Source organism: Pithys albifrons, chromosome 2, assembly GCF_047495875.1.
Source record: "Pithys albifrons albifrons isolate INPA30051 chromosome 2, PitAlb_v1, whole genome shotgun sequence".
NCBI classification, from domain to species: domain Eukaryota; kingdom Metazoa; phylum Chordata; class Aves; order Passeriformes; family Thamnophilidae; genus Pithys; species Pithys albifrons.
The window spans coordinates 98,976,137-98,990,923 of record NC_092459.1 but is presented as its reverse complement, the minus strand read 5'-3'; the positions used below and the strand labels follow the sequence as shown (position 1 = coordinate 98,990,923).

Here is a 14,787-nt window from a genome sequence, read left to right as displayed (position 1 = left end):
AGAACCTCATCTTTTCTGCCCAGGCTTCTCTCCCACCCAAGAACCCTGCCTTGGATTATGAAGGAGAAGGGAACAAAGTCATTGTGGCTGTGGAGCTTCACAATGAAGTTTATCACAGCATGTACAAAAGGCTCAATTTCACCAAGAAAACTGCTGTGAATTGTTTATTTTGCCCCACTAAAAGCAGTCACCTATCTTTAACAGAGATGCTTCTTTAATAGGTGTTTCTTCCTTACCTTTCACTTTTCACAAAAGGACATTCACCTTTTCATTCTTGTCCACTATGTTGCCTCTTCAATTTTGGCTTCTCCTTTGACTTATTTGATCAAAAAACTACCCATATGTCCTGTAGCAGTTGTTTATCTTGTCCTTAAGGACTGCACAGCCCTTATAATGAGACAAGAGCAGCACTTGGTCTACTTGAACCTTCACTATAAGAAAGACAGGGTTCATTCTCTTCAGCTTTCCAACATCTCTGCCCATGCCTCCTTCAGTGTGACTTGGGAAAGGAATAAGTTAATGTTTGACTTCTGTTTTAATTGAATACTTTTTCTAGTGGTTACTTAACAGCAGAGTCTGGTGAGCTGAGCAGGTAGCTTGCATGGGCTTGAAAGTCAGCAGTCTGTATTTCTGCATCAAGATTTCAGAGGTTACATAAACACATTTAACTTTGTGGTCTTTATCTTGGAAGGGGAGAAAAGTAAAGAGCAGTTAGGAAGGAGCAAAGCAAAGGATTTGGAAGGCAGTGAACTGACCAGAAACATACTTCAAGTGTTGCATTATGTAAGTAGTCTCTCCTGGGCATTTGATCTATGCATGCAGGAGTTTTATGCCTTAATTTCCTTGTTACGTCAGTTCTTAGCCAGACGAAAAATCACAATCCTCCTTTCTCCAATTATGGTACATCCAGGACCTCACCTTGCCTCTGGCAGTGCATGAGATGCAGAAGGTTTTGGAGTGGCAATGCTGCACCCCTCAGTTCTGGGCACACTCCTATTCAATGCTGGCTGACAGGACTGGAATGCTCTACACAGGGCACGCAAACTCATCAGGGTCATTTTACTGCAGAGGGAAAAAAGCATCCAGAAAAACTGACAAGCAAAGGAAAGATATACACGTGAACATCTCTGCATTAACTCATTTCAAAGTGGATTTAATCCATTCTCAAAGCAGACAGTAGAATTTACATTCACTGGCCAGTTAACTCCCAATGAGAACAGCATCATTTGAAAGAGAACACTCATTTGAAAATAGCTAGCACAGCCTTCTCTACCTCATTCCTCTGTAAACAAACATTAAGAACCTGACATATCCATGGCAACTTGTGCTGTGGAAACAAGAATTCAACATAACCTTTTAAAAATTACGCCAGTTCTTTTACAAAGAATTCACTGAATGAGCTATAAACCCTGTAGGGTGACACTAATAATAAATTTAAATGCAAAGGTCTGTGGAGGCCTAGCTTAAAACAGCACCTGCAGAAAGATGCCTGCAGGGATTTCATCCTGTTGCTACCAGTTTTAACAAAGTATTTCCTTGCCTGGAAGATGCCACATGCCCTCTCACTCTTCAACACTGATGGTTTGTCCAACTAGAATGACATCACAAGAGCATCGCCCTCAATCTCTTAAGGAAATCAAATTAAAAACTAAATTCTTAGGGTAGCTACAAGTCAAACAAGTTTATACTGATGCAGCCTCCTCACTTAGAAAAGAACTGGTATTCCAATAAAATTTAAATTCTGCAAGCTTTCTGTACTCTTATAAATCACAAAGTCAAACAAGTACACTGTACATCTGAAGTCCTTGAGAAAGGACATATAACTCAACAGTAGCAGTGAAGAAAAAGCAAAGGAAGAAAACAGGTGTTTGCATTTTCCATACACAAAGACCAGGGAAAATACCATAGTCATAGGTATTTTTAACCTATCAAAATTTAAATGATTGCTCCTTAACCTGAAGATATTGTATAAATCAAACACAACCTAAAAAAATCCATGAATGAAAACCTTGGGCTTAAATTGTAACTTTTAATGTGGAAAGAAATGTGTGAGAGTTTTCATCTCTGTAGCTATGGACAAAATTTAATCCTTACAGCATTACATTCTGTGTGGAAAACACGGCCAGGAATTAAACATGCCCTTCAGCAAATCATAATTCAACAACATGCCTAAGATTAAGATGCTGACAGTTCTGTCTCCAAGGCCCAAGTTCCTGCTACCAGAGTACACTGCCTCTTATTCATGTATTTTAATTGCCAGGTTTAGAAAAAAAGGGCATGCAAGATAAAGTCTGGTATCTGCTAATGAGGGAATGGTTTATTTTATATCTTAATTCTAACAGAGTAATGAGCAAAGCAGTCTGAAATCTTAGAATCTGATATCAAACTTACCATGAGATTTGAAGAGTCTAATTCCTCCCTCATCCCCAAAGCAATTTTATTTAAAGCTGGGGAAAAAGATGATTCTGGAAATCTGTAGCCATCAGTATACACTCAGCGTATCAACTGGAAGACATTTACAGACATGAAATGGAAGTGAGCCAGAAGGTTTATAAAAGTATTTCCCCCTCTCCCTCAATGCAATATTACTTTTCTTTGAAGAACAGGGAGTGGAAATGAGAGAGTACAGATGTGCAATTTTGATAGCAAGACGCATTAGCACAAAATGAGAAGGTGATTAACATGGGCCCAATGCTATTAACCACTTTGATACCTTTTTAATTCGAATGCCCCTGCTTTCGAGAAACCCTTCTAGGGTTTTGTAATACTCTAATGGTTAGAAAGGAGCTCAATAAATCAGCTAATCCTGCCTCTCAAGACTAGGGGGAAAAAACACGGTCTAGACATAGTTAATCTGTGCCTTATGAGGTGCTCTAAAAATGGAAATACCATAGTGTTCCCAAGCAATCTGTTCTAGTGGTTCACAGCTTTTTTCTAGTGCCCATTTACACCATCTTTGTTCCAGTTTCAGCACATTACCAGGGGTTCTGTTGTCAGAGTGACTAGATTGAAAAATGCTGTCCTTGCTTATATTTCACCTGAAGACAATTCTTCCTTCTCTCTGTAGTCCTCTGTTTTTTAAGGGAAACAGTTCTAAAATCTTTCTATGAACAAAATAATCACATTTTCAAGACTACTCTTTACTTTCCTCTATACTCTCTTGAAGTGCTCTAGCTTTTCCTGGGGTGAAATACCTAAGCCTACCACGAAGAACTGTTACACAATGTATAGAAACTTAGCCTGCTTACAGGTCACAGCACATCTGAGTTGTTTGCAACATCCATGTCAACAGAATCACATTTGCCTTCCTAACTGCAGTATTCCCAGACACTTTGCACCAAACCCATTCTGTTCCCCTGCAGTCTTCTTGTACAGAAATGATAAATAAATGGAGGATCTTGAGTCTTGTCCTTATCCAAAAGGCATAGTTTATTCCCCTCCCGAGCTGCTTCTCCATTTCCTTGAAGTGATTCTGAACCCTAACCATGTTTTCCAGTGCTCTGGCAGCAACTCCCAGCTTGATCCCATCTGCTCCTAATACTGTATAACCTTAACGTTTCACTTAAGTCAAAATTAGTGACAGATCCCTGCAGAGATCATTCAGTCTAGACATCCTCTGGTCTGACAGTGATCCATGAAACTAGTTAAGGTTTTTCACCAATTTTGCGGTATTTAGAGAAACATCTTTGTTTATCATAGAGAGAAAACTATTAGAATAACTAATTAAACAAAGAATGTATTTGTTCCTCCCAAACAAGACTGGATACCATGCCACGAAAAGAGATTTGAGTGGTTGCACATTTTGGTTTGAGAAAATCCACACTTACATGTATTTATCACCTTTGTACCTATTACTTGAAAAGTTTATCAAATAGTTCACATTTGTTGCAATGTTTTTGTAAGGGGACTCCAGACCTCCAGTATTTCTTTTTCACCTGTCTCGCTTGTAGGTAGTGGGCTTGGCTTCTCTCCCTATTTAAATAACTTTATCTGTCTACGTGGAAACTGATATTGGTTCTGCAACCAGGAACAAGGAGAACCAAAATATCCTTTGTTAAAATCTCACCTGTTTTTCCAGTTAGCACCTTTGTAAGTATTCTTCATCATCTCCCTTACTAAGAAAAGTTCTCTGTTTCTGGGGTCAGATACAACTACAGCTCAACCTGCAATAAAGATGTATCTGAAGCAGCAAGTGTACTGAATATAGTTTTCTAAGCATCATGTTGTTTCTTCACTGAGTAGGAGGCCAAGTCCTCCTTCTGCTTCTTCTCACCGTAAACTCCTCTATAAGTAAACTGTTTTAATTACAGTAAGCATAAAAGGATGCCCTTTGTATCAAAAGTACCTTAACAGATCGAGGAAGAGCTAAGCCTACATAAAAACGTCTAGGTACAGGAACATATCAATGTCAATAGCTCATTGTACAGTATAATACCGTTGTATCATGTGCTCCTATTATTCTACCCTATTTACCTTTTAACCCTTATTCAAGTTGCAACAAACTGATTTCTTAGAATATTTTCACCAGTCAGGTCTTTTATTAATTGTCTGCACCCCAATTTAATAGACACCCAGCAGCATCTCACATTCAGGCTGGATAAGCTGGGAAAACAAAGTCTTTTATATAAGACCTAACTGACCACTCAGCACCTCGTTAGTGTTAAATCTCTTCCCCCCAGGCTGAGCTGTACCAGCCATGCCCGTGCACATCTGACCATGCACTGAGCTCACACAACTTGCTAACTATAAAGCCAACCTAAGCAAGTAGTTTCCTTCTGGCTTCACAGACTGTACAGTCTCCTACCAGGAACACATAAGGAGGAAGTAAGACCACGTTCCTGGGCTTGCACACTGTATTGTGAAGTCCTGATTTGTATTTCCCAACATGTGGTGTCACACTGATGTAGAACACTCCCCACAGAAAGAGCACAGCTGCTGCACATGGCAGCCACATCTACACCTAAAATTACGTGACACTGTTAATTACACACAGTCTCTCGGGAAGCTGGTTTATAAATGTCTAAATTCACTGAGAGAAGGTAACTGTGAGCAAAAAGAATTTAAGCAGTGGAACAGAAGTGCTGCATTGGCTCCCACCATCCCCACCTGCCGGGATCCTGTCCTGTATCAAAAATAGCGTGGCCAGCAGGACCAGGGCAGTGATCCTTTCCCTGGACTCTGCACTGGTGTGGCCACACCTTGAGTACTGTGTTCAGTTCTGGGCCCCTCAGTTCAGGCCCCCTCAGTTCAGGAAAGATATTGAGGGGCTGGAGCAGGTCCAAAGAAGAGCAACAAGGCTGGTGAAGGGACTGGAGCACAAGTCCTATGGGGAGAGGCTGAGGGAGCTGGGGTTGTTTAGCCTGGAGAAGAGAAGGCTCAGAGGTGACCTCAGCACTGTCTAGAACTACCAGAAGAGAAGTTCTAGCCAGGTGGGGGTTGATCTCTTCTCCCAGGCACTCAGCAATTGGATGAAGGGGCAAAGGCTCAAGCTCTGCCAGGGGAAATTTAAGTTGAAGATCAGAAAAAAATGCTTTACAGAGAGAGTAATCAGGCATTGGAATGGCCTGCCCAGAGAGGGGGTGGATTCACCATCCCTGGCGGTTTTTAAACTGAGATTGGACATGGCACTGAGTGCCATGATCCGGTAAATGGACTGGAGTTGGACCAAGGGTTGGACTTTATGATCTCAGAGGTCTTTTCCAACCCAATCAATTCTATGATTCTATGAATAACCATGAGTGCTTGTTTTGGTCCATGGTTTATTATACTACATAGAAAACTATCAAAGACTTCTCAGAAGCAGCACATGTAAGAAATAACTACACCTGATCAAGAATTACCAAAGTATTTACTTTACTGAAACTTTTCACTTGCTGTATTTCTGTTTTCTACTCTCTCCCAGTCATTCTGCTTAGAGATGCAATACAATGGGGGAAATTCATAACACAAATATGAATTCAAGTTTTCCGTAAAGGCAAATAAGACACCACAGAACTTCACCTTAACAAGGTTGACAAAAGAGCTGGTATTGAGTCTTGAAAAGAGTAAAGCAGTACAATCATTTGGGGATGTCATTCAGACTGTTACTACCAGTTACTAAATTTGACATAAGGTCACTGACCACCAGACCTTTCCCTAAACTGGAGAGGGCAATGCTGAGAGGTGGGGAAGACAAGAGAGAGTTCTGTTAATTACTGTTGGACCTCAAAAGTAAGAAGTCATCTCAGTGCCTCATAACCCCATTTCTATGGCTTCATTTGGTGGGTTTTACAGATTTAGCACCCTATGTTCTAAATGCAGCAAGGAACTCTCAACAGCATATTCAAACCACCTTTGGAGGCTAAAGGAAAAAAGGTGGGAAATTTGAGAAAAAGCAAAAGCATGTTTGGCACAAGCAAACAGATGCAGTTTCTTCCCCTAGACAGTAAAAAAAGATTAGAAATTCATGTATTTTTGAAAGTCAGTAACTTTTTTATTGCGTATGCAAATGATAAAACCATGTCAAAGAGACGTTAAAGAGCTCTGCAAAGTAACAAAAGCTAAGAGAGTTCCCCAAGCCATTCAACATCACACAGCAGTGACCAAAATCTATTTAAAAAAATAATTTAAAAGCCTTTCCATTTCCCCAGAAAGCAGTTTGGTTTGTAGAAATCAACCATATCCAGGGCAATAACAACTAACCATGTGACCCTCTTATGGAAAGGCCATGGAAAAAAAATAAATCAGTCTGGAGTTTGTGTTGGCCAGGCAAATCAATATACTTAGTCATAACTCATTCACACTGCTTACAAAGCAAGTAATTGTTCTCCCACTAATGCCATCTCTACCATTTTTAACAGAGAACAAATTGCCAAAGTACTGAGATTACAGCAGATCAAACTGGCTTTGCTTGACAGCAATGAAAAGCAGAGAAAAATCAGTTTACTGGTGCAATAGTTAAGTAGTAACACAAAAAAAGCCACTCGCAGTCAACCCCAACACTACTTTATTCAGCTGTCTTCGTGCAGAAACATTATTACACGATGACACATTTCCAAAACCCTTAATACAAATCTTGCTTTTTCAGTTCATAAAGTTTCACTGTCAAAGAAAATACATGACTGACTAATTCAAGCCCAAAAAGTGTCTAGGGTTATTCGGGTTCTTATACGGTATTGTCCCAGAAGTGAGCTCTAAACTATATTAATGATCTTAGTTTTAATAACGATTTTTGTTATAATTCCATTATGTTTTTATAAAAGTATCAGCATGACATACATTTCACATGATTTAACTTCAAAGAGTTAAGATTAAGTTACTGAATTCCTGCAATACCTGCTGTAGTTTTTTATGGTATTAAAGAAGCTATCAACAATAAGTGAGAACATATGTTTAAGACTAGGGTAAAGTTTACTTCAAGAGGCAAAAATTCTTTTCAGCTTTATATAATTAGTTTGAACAGCATACATATTAAAGAAAATATTTTAGCTTACTTACATATTCATACTATGCTGCAGAGTACTCTGTGATTTTGTAAGCCCAAAACATCATAACTGCAGCAATCTCCAATTAATCATGTAGTTCTCAAAACCCCCCTCTTCCTTCCTCCCACCCAGAGATATCTCCGTATCACCCAGTTTTTACGCAACTTCAAGAACTGCTCCCAGCAAGTGTGTTCCAATATTAAATAGTTCTACCATTAGAAATGGATCCTACCAGCTGTATTGCTGAGCACAGCAATTATTTTTAGTAAACACAAAGGGGAGAAAATTCCTAAGAAAGTCTTTCAAGTTCAGATCAAGTCTAAAAGCTTCTTCAGTCCAAGCATCCTCCATATCTTGTAACAACTAATAGGAAAGTGCGAAACTCGAAAGGCCACAAATGAGGCAAAAAATCCCAAAACCCCCAACAAAAATCAAAACCAGAAAAACAACAAACAAACTGTGAAACCCCCAGCTTTAATTCCAACACTACCCTGAAGCGCAAGTGTAATCTGAGCTGTACCATTCCACTCACATTCCAGGTAAAATGAATTTTGTGTTTACAAAATGTGTCTTCTCAAATCTCACTACTGATGCTCCAACCTGTCTTAAATATTTAATCAGAGACAACACTTCCCGCAAGGCAGCTCGAACACACATCAATGGCACATGCACCTCCCCTAAACTAAAACACAAACTAATTATGTTACAAATACAATTAAAAATGGCATTGGAAAAGATGTCTTAAAGACATAAACATTGCAAGAAACCATTCTAAAGTCAGTCATTTCACGTCTAAAATGTTCTTTTAAGCATACTCATTGATCAGACAGGTACAAGTCACAAGAGGATGATGCTGTTGTACCTAAACTTTGAAACTTGAAACAGTTCTCATCGAGACTCCCTTCAAACACTCAGTATCAGCACACATGATCCTTCTGAAAAGTGAGGCACAAGCACAGTATCAACTGTGGCAATAAACCTTACCTCCCTCGAGATTTACTCCCTGGTTCAGCTCCAACAGGCAGCTCTTACCACAGGCAAAGATGGCATTGGCATAGGGAAATACTGGGAAGTCTCAAACAAGACTGTTTACAGCCCCTGACCAACCTTAGTTACATAAAGAGAGAAGATAAGAATTAAAGCTCTAGGAGGGGGAGATACTCTTGTCAACCCAGGAATAACAATAGTTTCATTTCTAAACCCTATAGCTCTGCACAAGAAAGGAGCATTGCTGAGCACCAATGCTTCACCCGGGAACGTAAGTGTTTTCAGATGACAAGGCAAACATTTTCTCCTATTAAAGCCTATCTCCCTCCCATTTTATCTGCATGTGAAGTTCATTAACAAGGAGAGACTATACAAGACTAAACCACACTATCCATCTGCTAATAGTTATGGCTTAATTCAGTCATTTTTATTAATCTGTGTTACATAGCACAAGAGTTATGTTGTACTACAGACAGCACAAGAATGTTTTTATCATGCTGTGTTTGTCTGTTTCTACAAAAACAACAATGCTATACATTAAGATACACAGCAAGACCTTTCTTCAGAGACTTGAATGCAGAAAGCTAATGTTATTTCCAGTCATGTGCTGGCTATACCAACCCACTAGAAAGCAAGTTTTTCACATATCCCAGAGAGCATAAAGATGGGGTAAGGTATAAGAGCATGGAAAGCAGAAAGTGTTTCCAGCACAACTTCTATAAACCAAGCACACTGTGACCAACACTCTGGGCTCTGCACCACTGAAGGCATCCAGCACGGCTCAATAACATGTCCCTCTTGAGGCTACCCCATTCTCTCCTTTTGGGATGCTTGTCTTCATCTGTCTCCATCCCACAGGACCTCCAGTTCCAAACCTCAGCACTCAGGTTTTCCGTCACAGGAATGGGCTCCACATGCCTCTCTTACCATTTCCATCCACACATTGCAAGATCATGCACTTTACAGTCATTAATTCTTTTTCTGGTGCCTGTCACTCCTACTTAAATTTTAAGTGGCACTTTCCTGCCCATATACCAAACAGTTTCTAACTCTGCCACTTCTCAGTGCCACCTTTACTAACCAGAAAATTTTATTCTTGTAAGGTCTTTGCTATCTTACTTCACCACCAGCAACCTTTATTCTCCCATGGCCCCAGGCTTTGCCCCACTCCATTTCCCCAATACCTCTTTGTTCCTTTTCTTTGCCCCACTCACCTCACCTGATTGCTCCCACTTCCAGATCTTCTTCCTGGATCACCATTTCACACAGGTTCCCTTTCCCCAGAACTCTCACAGACAGATTTATTTCTGTTAATACTGCATGATGGACAATCTCTCACAGAGTAATTTAAACTGCTACTTATAAGCACAGACGGTCAGAGCTCAGAGCTTCCCAACCAAAGAACCTTCTCTGTTACTCTACCCTTCACCAACTCAGCTGGACTGTGATCCTCAAGGCACGAACATTTCTCAAAAGCTCTTAATTTCAAATCATAGAAACATTTAGTCTGGAAAAGACCTCTAAGATCATTGAGTCCAACCATTAATCCGAAACTGCCATGTCTGCCACAAACCCTGCTCCTAAGCACATCACCTACATGTTTTTTGCACACTTCTAGGGATGGTGACTTCACTTCCTTGGGCAGTCTGGTTCCTCATGTCCAATCGAAAATCTCCACTGAAGCAACTTGGGGCTGTTTCTTCCTGTCCAGTCACTTGTTACCTGAGAGAAAAGACTGACTCCCACCTGGCTACAACTTCCTTTCAGGTCGTTATAGAGAGCAATAAGGTCTCCCTGAGCCTCCTTTTCCCCAGGCTAAACAACTCCAGCTCCCTCAGCCACTTCTCATGTGATAGATAAAATTCAGACTTTTTTGACTACTGCAAGACTCAAAAATCAGAATTCAGAAGGAAATTTCCTGTGGCTGCTCTATTAATGTCAAGACACATTAAACAACAGCATTAAAGTATTACACCTCAATAAGAAAACCCCTTAAAAGAGTATATTACTATAACAGAGCTCTCATTTTTACAGTAAATCTAAAAAGTATTTTGTTTACAACAAAACACCAATCTGTATATAGTTATTTGCATTAAGAACTTCAGTGTCAAACAAGCAGTAGTTACAAGCTTTGACTATCTCAGCATTACAGTCTCACTGAATGTGATTTAGAGGCTACAATCTATTCTTACACCAAAGTTAAAGCAACCTGCCTTTATTTCCTTTTATATAAGAACATTTTCACACCTTCTCATAGTATTTAATTTTTGCTGCACTTCACACCAAAGCCCAGCAGACTTTATAAAAACTGCTCACAGGAAATCACACTAAACTCAGAAATACCATATGGCTGCTGAACAAGAAAATAACCAGTTACCAAACCAAATTAATGCCATTGATCACTTTAAAGAGAGATAGTTGTAGGCTTGCTAATGATCTGAGGTGCTTATTAAATATTTCAAAGTTTGAAAGTAATTCTATCCTGCTATCAAAGCTAGTAAATCAATCATCTCTGTTAAAGGCTTTTTCTCTAAGTCAAGTTTGCTGCTCAAATCTATGGTCAACATATGAGAAACATTACTATGAAAGCCATTCAAAAAACCTCCTCATGGGAAAGGGTAACATTATGAGAACTAAGTGTTTTCACATGTTCTTTTTACCTTTGTTCTTTTATAGTCTTATTTTTCACCTCTTCTACAGCAAGATTTTTTTGGAGACTACTAATCTGAACTCCATCTCTTTCTTCTCAAGGCCCCTTGGGACCACTTCTCTCCCAGCACTGTCTTTTGTTCCTCCTACAGTAATTCTCTGATCAGTCAAAAATAGCTTCACATGGCATTCTCCAGCAGAGTCAGGAATCTGCAATGGCAGCAGACTTGGAAAGGAGGACGAAAAAAAAATTTGAAGAGAAAACCCCTACATTCTCAGCAAAGTCTGTCTGCTAAGACAGAGAACAAGCTTCATCCTGAAGTTGTGCCCCCCATGCACTACTGAGCAAGGGAAGGGCACCACATTAAAGCAAAGGTATTGCTCTACAGAGAAAAGGGCCCAACCACTGGCACTGCCCTCTCCCAGGCGCTGTGAAGGCAAACAGACATTGCTGGGGCCTTACTTATCACTCCTATCACCTGCAAACAGCCTTAACTTAGCTACACTGAGTGTAAAAGCAGTCTACAAAAAATGGAAACCCCAATTGTTATATACAGACTATGCTTCCCAAAAGAAAAAAAAAACAAACCCTCCAGAGTTGTGCTACAACGTTTCAAATCCTAAGACATTCTTCCATATTTTGCACCACTACAGTGTCAGGTCCCGCTTTCAACATTCATCTGCTTTTAACGAACATAAACGTTTAAACTTCTAATCTCAAAATAACTGTGTCCTCAAGCTAGGCTATTATCTTACTACAGGACATTACTCCCTTCAGTATAAAGGAAGAAATAAATCTTGCTGCAGAATTTGATTTTTCTTTTATTTAATGACTGCCAAAATATCTTACCACAATCATGGTATAGTTCAACCATTTTACTCACAGACAGAATATGAGCGTCAAAGCCTGCTGTCTTTTGTTACTTAAAGTTTAACATCCAAGGGAAAGAAAAAAAACAAAACCCACACCTGGATGCTTGCCTCTTTAATTTGTATCTCCATTCACAATCAGCACAGCAGCACCCCAGTACTAGCTGCAGTTTCTGGAAGCTACTGAAAAACTAAAGAAGAAAAAGTAATTTGCTTTACATACATTCATGTTTTGCTCTGAATGTAAACTAAATATAACTTGTACATGTTATCTAAGTGTTCATATAGTGTGAACATTTATAAGAATGTAAGAGTCAAAAATTTTGTGATTACAAGTTTAAGTATTTGCTACAAGAGTCTACAAATCAAAGAATATCCTGAGTTGGAAGGGAATGACACGGATATTCCAGTCCAACTCCTGGCCATGAAGAGGACAACCTCAACAATCACACCATGTGCCTGAGAGTATTGTCCAAACAGTTCCTGAACTCTGGTAGTGCTGGTGCCATGCCAACGTTTCAAGTACTTATATTTTTCTTAATACACATTTCGCTGCTCCAAAAATAGTTCCCCTATAACACACCATGGCTGTTTCACAATAGATTTCTTTCACTTCCATCCCTGCAGGCTGCTTGCTTCAGGCCCTTATTCCTTTGTCCAGTTAAGAAATCCCTTCTTCCTCCCAGTCTTAACTCATCCCAGCTGCTTCCTTGCATCTTTATTCACCCACAGTTCCACCAGCCAACACTTACAAAGTTGATCATGTTTATAAGCCCACTGGTAATTTAGGTGCCTTGTCCTGAGCATCTGGGGGAGTGGGTTGGCTGAGTTGGTCAGAGCATGGTGTTAACAAACACCAGGGTAGTGGGTTCAATCCCCATACAGATCATTCACTTTAGAGTTGGACTCTGTGATCTCTGTGGGTCTCTTCTATGAATACCTGAAACATTCTGTTACTATTTCACAAGTTTGCCCAAGTCAGATATTCTATAATAAGCTACTTGTAATTCTGATCAGACAGCTTTTTGCTCATTTAAATCACTCACGTGCTACAGATGCATTTTGAGTAACTATAACTCTTCATCTGTCTCCTCAAAAGATCTGGCTTTCATTTGCTGACATACAATGTGAACTGTTAACCATTCTGCCAAATCCTACTTTTCTGTCTTCTACAGCAGCTGAGGAAAACAGATGGAGTGTTCAATTGCCATCCTCTCAGAGGCGTTTCCATTAAACTTCTGATATCCTCTCCTCCTCTACTAGAGGGAAGATGGGAAAAAACCGGCAGGTGAGCTGTGCGTGACTTGGGAGGTATCCCATTCCCAAAGCAGGATACAGTGGGAGCTCACTCCACTGGCTGCTGCAGGTGCCAGCTCTGGTAATGTGGTAACCTGGCTGCTCCCACCGAATCCAGAGACTGCAGATGCTCCTGCACCCCTTCGGACAGGCTCTGCTCTAATGGGTTCTCCAGGACCTCCAGCACATCCAGCGCTACTGGAAGCAATGCTTGGGCAGCTGATCGCAGCATCGTTGTGCAGACAGAAGTCGGCAATTCCCGCATCCTCACTTTCCAAGGCAAAGGGTGCCACACGAGCTCCCTTTGGAAGCCACTGCCTGCAGCCCTCACGTTCTCAGCGACTCTTTGCCCCTAACAAATAAAATAAGGCAACTACGAGCGGCGTTTGCCTGAACAAAGACCAGAAGCACACGAAAGCCCGAGCACACCTCAGTGCGTAACAAACGAAAAAAGTTATGTGCCGTAACACCTTTAAATAAAGGGGGAAAAACGAAAGAAAAAACACAAACAAAAAGGCCCCGGCTCTCACTACAATAAACGCAAAAATTCAGGAGCGAGAGTAGGGAATCGATTCATTTTTACATGACGCTTCCAGGTAAGGCTCAGACGCCCACGGGGCTCCCCCCGGAGCTTTCCCGCGGCGACGCCGCCGCTGCCCCGGGCCGAGGATTCCCCCGCGCCCCCCGAGCCGGGGCCGCCCCGCGCCGCCCGCCCCGCTCCGCCGGCCCGCCCCGGTCCCGCCGCGGAGAGCCCGCCCCGGGCCCGCCCGCCCGGCGGCTGCCTCACCTCGCGACCTGGCGGCGGCGCGGCCCCGGGGGTGGCGGCGGCCCGTCGTGGCGGGCCGGGCGGAGGCGGGAGGAGGCGAGAAGAGGCGAGCGGCGGCCGCGGCGTCCCCGCCGTGGCGCAGTTACCATGGGACGGGCGCCCTCGCCCTCTGCTCTCCCCCCGGAAGTCACCGCGGCGGGCGGGGCGGGGAGGGCGGGGCGCGCAGGGCCGCCATCTTGCGCACGGCGGGGCCGCCTCCGGCCTGGCCCCTGCTGCCCCCCCGACGGGGCGGCCGCGGGGAGCGGGACGGCAACCCCCAGCATGGCCACGGCCTTGCACATGCACCCGTGGGAATATCGCCAGAGTGTACGAAAGGCCACTCTGGGGCTGAAGAGATTCCCCTTCCGTGAGAGAACATGACAGCGGCCCCCGGACGGTTCCACCCCAGGTTCTGGCACAGACCCATCCTCCGGCCCTGCCACGGACCGGGCTTTGTCCTTACAAAACGTGTCAATCATGGAATCATAGAATCGATTGGATTGGAAAAGACCTCCGAGATCATCAAGTCCAACCCTTGGTCCAACTCCAGTCCAGTTACCAGATCATGATACTCAGTGCCATGTCCAATATCAGTTTAAAAACCTCCAGGGATGGTGAATCCACCACCTCTCTGGGCAGCCCATTCCAATGCCTGATTACTCTCTCTGTAAAGCATTTTTTTCTGATCTCCAACTTCAATTTCCCCTGGCAGAGCTT

At 42.1% G+C, this 14,787-nt stretch overlaps 1 protein-coding gene across 2 annotated transcripts in view; it reads right to left on the bottom strand.

Annotated features, from left to right (window-relative positions):
• DISP1 (dispatched RND transporter family member 1) overlaps positions 1-14,183 on the bottom strand; it is a 94,031-nt gene extending 79,848 nt beyond the window's left edge. The window contains exon 1 of one of the 2 annotated variants that reach the window (XM_071579283.1): positions 14,053-14,183. The gene's annotated coding sequence lies outside the window, so the exon portion shown is untranslated. Of the gene's footprint in view, positions 1-918; positions 984-14,052 lie in introns of those variants that run through there. The other variant, XM_071579304.1, reaches the window with a different exon arrangement.
• Positions 14,184-14,787: the final 604 nt, after the last annotated feature.